The sequence below is a fragment of the Balaenoptera physalus genome (assembly GCF_965194825.1).
Source record: "Balaenoptera physalus genome assembly, chromosome: 2".
In the NCBI taxonomy this organism is placed as follows: domain Eukaryota; kingdom Metazoa; phylum Chordata; class Mammalia; order Artiodactyla; family Balaenopteridae; genus Balaenoptera; species Balaenoptera physalus.
The window spans coordinates 32,549,846-32,555,859 of record NC_138883.1 but is presented as its reverse complement, the minus strand read 5'-3'; positions in this window follow the sequence as shown (position 1 = coordinate 32,555,859).

The following is a 6,014-nucleotide window of genomic DNA, read 5'->3' as shown; positions in this document are numbered from 1 at the left end:
CCCCCAAACCCCAGGGAATGACAAGAGTTGAGTTTTACCTTTCCCTCTTGGAAAGGGGGGTGTGGGACAGGGTAGGGGCAGGTGAGTTGCTGGCTTCCAGGAGAAGATGTGTCCATGACCCTTGTCCTGGGAGATGAGAGGTGCCTGCGTCCTTCTCACTTGTGCTGGGAAAACTTGGTCCTATCCCCAAACCTGACGGCAAGGACCCCGGGGGAGGAACGTGCCCCCACACACCTAACTCCGGGGAAGAGCCTGCTGCCATGGCTGAGGGGCCCTCAGGAGGACTGGGGGCAATTTCCCCAAAGGGCAGCTCTGAAGGAGCCCTGGCTGGGGAGGTTTATTTCTGCCCGGGCTCTTTGGCCAGCAGCCCGAGGAGCCCCATTGCTTGGGAAACTTGCTGAGAAGGAAGCAGGAACGCACAGCCTTTTCTTTCCGGTGTCCTGACTGCTCTACTTTGGCTCTGCGCCTGTCTGGGAACCAGGCTCTGGCTGAGCGGGTGACAGTGGACAGAGGCAGGCACGCCTGGTGTGTGTGGCATCCCGGGCCTCCCTCCTCCCACCCCAGCCTAGGGAAAAGCACCTGCGGAGGAAGGGCAGGGAGCAGCCTTCAGAAGAATTGCGTCTAGGCTGGGCTGGAACCCAAGAGGCCTGAGTGGTGTCTCATAGTTTCACAGTTGCTGAAACAGGAGATTAGGCTTTTTGTGTGGGACTACCGAGGACAGGATGGGGACCAGGGTGCGAACCACTCTGTGGGGGTGGGGAGTGGCTTGGTATGAGGAAGCACCCAAAAATAAGAGCTCTCCAACAATGGCCCCAGGGCCTTTAGAATCCTGCATAGATAAGGGCTGGGATAGGATCCACGCATTGCGTGCGCTCAAGAAGGCTGCTCTCTGGGGTTCTGCAGGTCACAGGGCTACATCCTGTGGCCCTCAATGACAAGAACTTGAAGCTCCTTTCCCTCTGAGAGTTCTGATATTAAGGATTTCCTGGTGCTTGGATTGATCTGGTCTCAGGGGGAGGGCGGGCCGAGTGGGGTTTACTAGATGCCGATGGGGGTGTGTGGAGCTTGGACTGAGTATGCCTGGAGGGTCAGGGGCAGGCCCAAAAAGGCTGGTCAGAAGAAGCCCCCTAACAGAGTTGCTAATGGAGAATTATTATGTTCTTTAAAATTTTTTAAAATTTATTTATTTATTTTTGGCTGCGTTGGGTCTTCGTTGCTGCGCTCAGGCTTTCTCTAGTTGTGGCGAGCAGGGGCTACTCTTCGTGGCGGTGCGCGGGCTTCTCATTGAGGTGGCTTCTCTTGTTGCAGAGCACGGGCTCTAGGCGCGTGGGCTTCAGTAGTTGTGGCACGCAGGCTCAGTAGTTGTGGCGCACGGGCTTAGTGGCTCGGCGGCATGTGGGATCTTCCTGGACCAGGGATTGAACCCGTGTCCCCTGCATTGGCAGGCGGATTCTTAACCACTGTGGCACCAGGGAAGTCCCAGGGAGAATTACTGATCATCAACTGAGTGCCAAGCACTTGTGGGAGTATAAAAAATTATGTAATCCGTGTTCCCGCCCTCGGGAAACTTGTGGTCCGTATGATGGCTCACAGTGCAAAGCAAAAAATACTTGAGGGTGGAGTCCAGGCAGGACTGCCGTGTACAGTTGTGCAAGCTGTGCACTGAACAACACTAGGGACACCACCCATTCAGACATCCTGTGCAACCAGTTTTTATACATCTGTCTTATGCCCAGGGGGGTGAGGAGTAATCAATCAGTATCTGTTAAAAGATCAGGGGTTTCTGACGTGTCTATTGATCGGATCATGCCCATAGAAAGAGCAGAGTGCCCATTAACACACCTGTAACCTGGATGCTAAGCCATTTAATCTCCTCCAACACTCCCCCCTTGCCCCTTCTCAGAAACCCAAAGTTCTACCTCCTACTGTGGATGTTTCCCTTCAGGAAATCTTCTTGCCCTGGCCTCGCTTCCCTCCCCTCTCTTTCTTTATCCATTCTGTTTGTTCTCAGCAATATGCTTTCACAGATAATGGGAAAATCTCTTCCTGGAAGCTGCTAAACATCATCCTTTTCTCCATGTCTCCTCTGCCCCTACTCTAATGCCGTAAAATTTGGAAGGCAGGAGGATCTTTTGTGTTATATTAACAATAGCTGACAGCTATTGAGCACATGCTATGTGACAGACACAGTGGTTTCAATTACATTTCTTATTTAGTCTTCACAATAGCCTCATGAGGTAGGTACTATTACTATCCTTATTTTACAGATTAGGAAAGTAAGTCTCAGAGAGGTTAAGCAATCTGCCCAATTTGCACAGCTGTTGATTGGTGGAATTGGTATTCACACGCAGGTCTGAGAGTCTGGGTATTGACACCCAGCCGGTTCTATGCCCCTAACTGTGGTGCTGTGTTGTGTTCCTTGTTCTGCCTCATCCTACCTCTCTACTTACCCTGCTTTTTGAGACCAGGAAGCTTCAACTGGAAAAGTCCTGGTAATTACATATTTCTATCCAAATTGGACTGGACTGGTTTTTTCACAGACTGGATACACCAAGCAACACAACAGCCCAACAATAAGGGCTGAGGGAATTTACTTAAGGGACACTGTAGCTTCAGCTCTAGCAAAAGGAGCTGTTTTGCCACGTTCTGAAGTGGCATAAAAATCCTTCAATCAGCCATTGCCCTTGACCCCAAAATTCTACTTGTAGAAAATTATCCTACAGAAATATGTGTTTGAGTGTGGGAAGTTTAGATGTAGAAGGATTTTCACTGCAGCACTGCTTGTAGCAGTGAAATGCTGGAAACAACCTTAATGTCTATTAATAGGTGATTGGTTATGGTGCATTTAAAAGAATGTAGCCATTTAAAAAATATGGTGGTGACATGCTATGAAAGTGGCTGTAGAAATCAGCATTCTCCTCTCTTTTCTTGGAAATCATTCAAAAACAATAAGAAAAATGGAGGGGAAAACCCACAGACAATATTTTTTGGTGAAACTCAGGGACAAATATAATTTGCAGACTGTAAAATATGTGAAAAGGCTGCCAAAGTGCCTGATATGAGGCAGAAATCCCAAAAAAGAAAGTGAAGGAAGGGGGATGAAATGTGACATGCAGGAGGGCTCCGAGGGCGCAGAGGTGAGACAGCTCCAGAAATATCTACACCTCCTAAAGGTGGAGGATGCAGCCTCAAGCAGTTATGGGAACTGGGTGAGCAAGGCTGAAAGCAGAAACCAAATGTCTAGGTTCACACCACCAATGGAGGTGGGTGTTTCGGTTATCCACTGCTGTGTAATGAACTTAGTGTTTTATTTTATTTTTTTTTCGGCCGCACGGCATGTGGGATCTTAGTTCCCCAACCAGGGATCAAACCCGTGCCCCCTGCACTGGAAGCACGGAGTCTTAACCACTGGACTGCCAGAGAGGTCCCCAAACTTAGTGACTTAGTTAGAACAAAAAGTTATTATTATCTTTCGCAGTTCTGGGATGTGACAGGCTCAGCTGGTGGCTTTTGCTGGGGGCTCCTCATATGGTTGCTGTCAGATGGTGCCTAAGGATGAGTCATCTGAAGTCTCCTTCACTCACGTGTCTGGTGCCTCGGTTTGTCAGGCCTCTCCCTCCACGTGGCCTCACCATGCAGCCAGCTTGGGTTTCCTCAGAGCATAGTGGTCTCAGGATAGTCAGATTTCTTCTGTGGTAGCCAACTTCCCCCAGAGCAATACCTCCGAGTGGCCTGGGCCAAAGCTGAAAGGCATATTATGAGCTAGTTTGGAAGCTACACAATGTCACTTTCACCACATTCTATTTGTCAAGCAAATTACTAAGACATCCCAGATTCGAAGGATGGGAGGAATAGATTCCACCCCTGAATGGATCAGCAAAGAATTTGTGGCCATCTTTAATCGTACATGTGGGGCTGCACAAAGAATCACATGGATGGGAGGTAGTCATAAGAAGCAGGCCTGTGTCTGTGGCTGATGGAGGTGGGGAAAACCAGCTAGCCTGGAAGGCTACCCTGGCCCCTTCTGCCGGAGCCTCAGGCAAATATCTGGCCCATTCAACGAGTAATATACAGCATCAAACTAAAGTCAAAGAGGAAAAGACTAGCAAGAGTTTCCAACAACTAAAGAATACTCACCAGGAAATGTTGCCACAGAGCAGATGAAAACTGTCCAAACATTATGTCATTGAATTTTTTTTTTTTGATATTTATTTATTTATTTATTTATTTTGGCTGCACCGGGTCTTAGTCTGGGTACGAGAGATCTTCTCTGTGGCATGCGGAATCTTTTAGCAGCAGCATGCGGACTTCTTAGTTGTGGCATGCAAACTCTTAGTTGTGGCATGCATGCGGGATCTAGTTCCCCGACCAGGGATCGAATCCGGGCCCCCTGCATTGGGAGCACGGAGTCTTACCTGCTGGACCACCAGGGAAGTCCCTATGCCATTGAATTTTAAAAAGTGAATGCAGTAATTGCTTCTATGAAGGAGGACTACAAAGCAGAAGTACAAGAACACAATTAATTTTTTAAAACTCATCATTTTGGAACCTCTAATGTAATAGTTAATTCAGGTAAGGATCATCAATAGATCCTAAAACCTTTAAGTAAAATGTAATTGGGGAACAGAATATTCATACAGTGATAAAGTATCACCTTACAGTTTAATTAGTAATTATAGAGGGAAGATGCCTACTTTACTTTGGTGAAACCTGGCAGCTAGCCACTTTAACCAAGTGATCAAACTTGGAATTACTAATAGTGAGACAACCAGACATTATGTGCTTCCTGATGGAATGCAATATCAAATGCACAATATAATTACAGCCAAAACTGTTTAATCTGAATCTAACATCTTTACACCTAGCTAGCAGTTTATTGGAAATCCAAGTGTTAGAAACACAAATGAACTATAAAGAACTAATCAGACAAATCTGGAATGTGGGACATTTTACAAAATAACTGGCATGTATTCGCTCTCTCTCTCTCTCTTTTTTTTAAAGGATGGAAGAGGTGAGCTTGGGGTGGGAAGTAGGCAGTGCTTTTTTTTTTTTTTGGCCTTGCTGAGAGGCATGTGGGACCTTAGTTCCCTGACCAGGGATTGAATCTGCGCCCCCTGCATTGGAAGCACGGAGTCTTAACCACTGGACCGTCAGGGAAGTCCAAGGCAGTGCTTCTTATGTGACAGTTTTGCACTGCTTCCACACATAAGTTCAGCTTCCAAACTTCTGTTGTTGTTTTTGTTGAAAGGCATGTACTCTTTTTTTTTTTAGTATTAGTTGTTTTTTTGTTTGTTTTTTTATACTGCAGGTTCTTATTAGTCATCAATTTTATACACATCAGTGTATACATGTCAATCCCAATTGCCCAATTCAGAAAGGCATGTACTCTTAAATGAGTAATTGTTGTAACAGAAGTTGGGGGTCTGTTCTACATTAAAAGAGGATAAAGAGGCATAGCAACCAATGCAGTATATGATTGAATACTGGATTTAAAGAATATCTAAAAACATTTTGGGGGTAGTAGAGAAATTTGAATATGGACTATATAATAGATGATATTATGGAATAATTATTAAATTAGTATTGTGGTTATATAGGAGAATGTTCTTGTTTTAGGGGATGCAGGATGATGTTTTTATGGATGAAGTGTCATGATGTATGCAATTCATTTTAAAACGGTTTGTAAAAAGTGTTTGTGTATTGTGTGTATGGAGAGAGAGCAAAAGCAGATATGGCAAAAACGATAACAACTGGTGAATCTATGTGAAGGATATATGGATGCTTATTGTATTATTCTTCCAATGTGTTTGTCAGTTTGCAATTTTTCAAAATAAAAAGTTGGAGAGAAAAAGAACACAGGAAAAGAGATGGTGAGATAACCGGAGGAGATGAAGCATGGGCTGGCAGAGCTCAGGAAAAACTAAGTATCAGAGAGATAAAGATGAAATGGAAGAAATACAAATAATAGGCAATTAAGAAAACCATAATAAGAGACATGGAGGAGAGAAATGAGA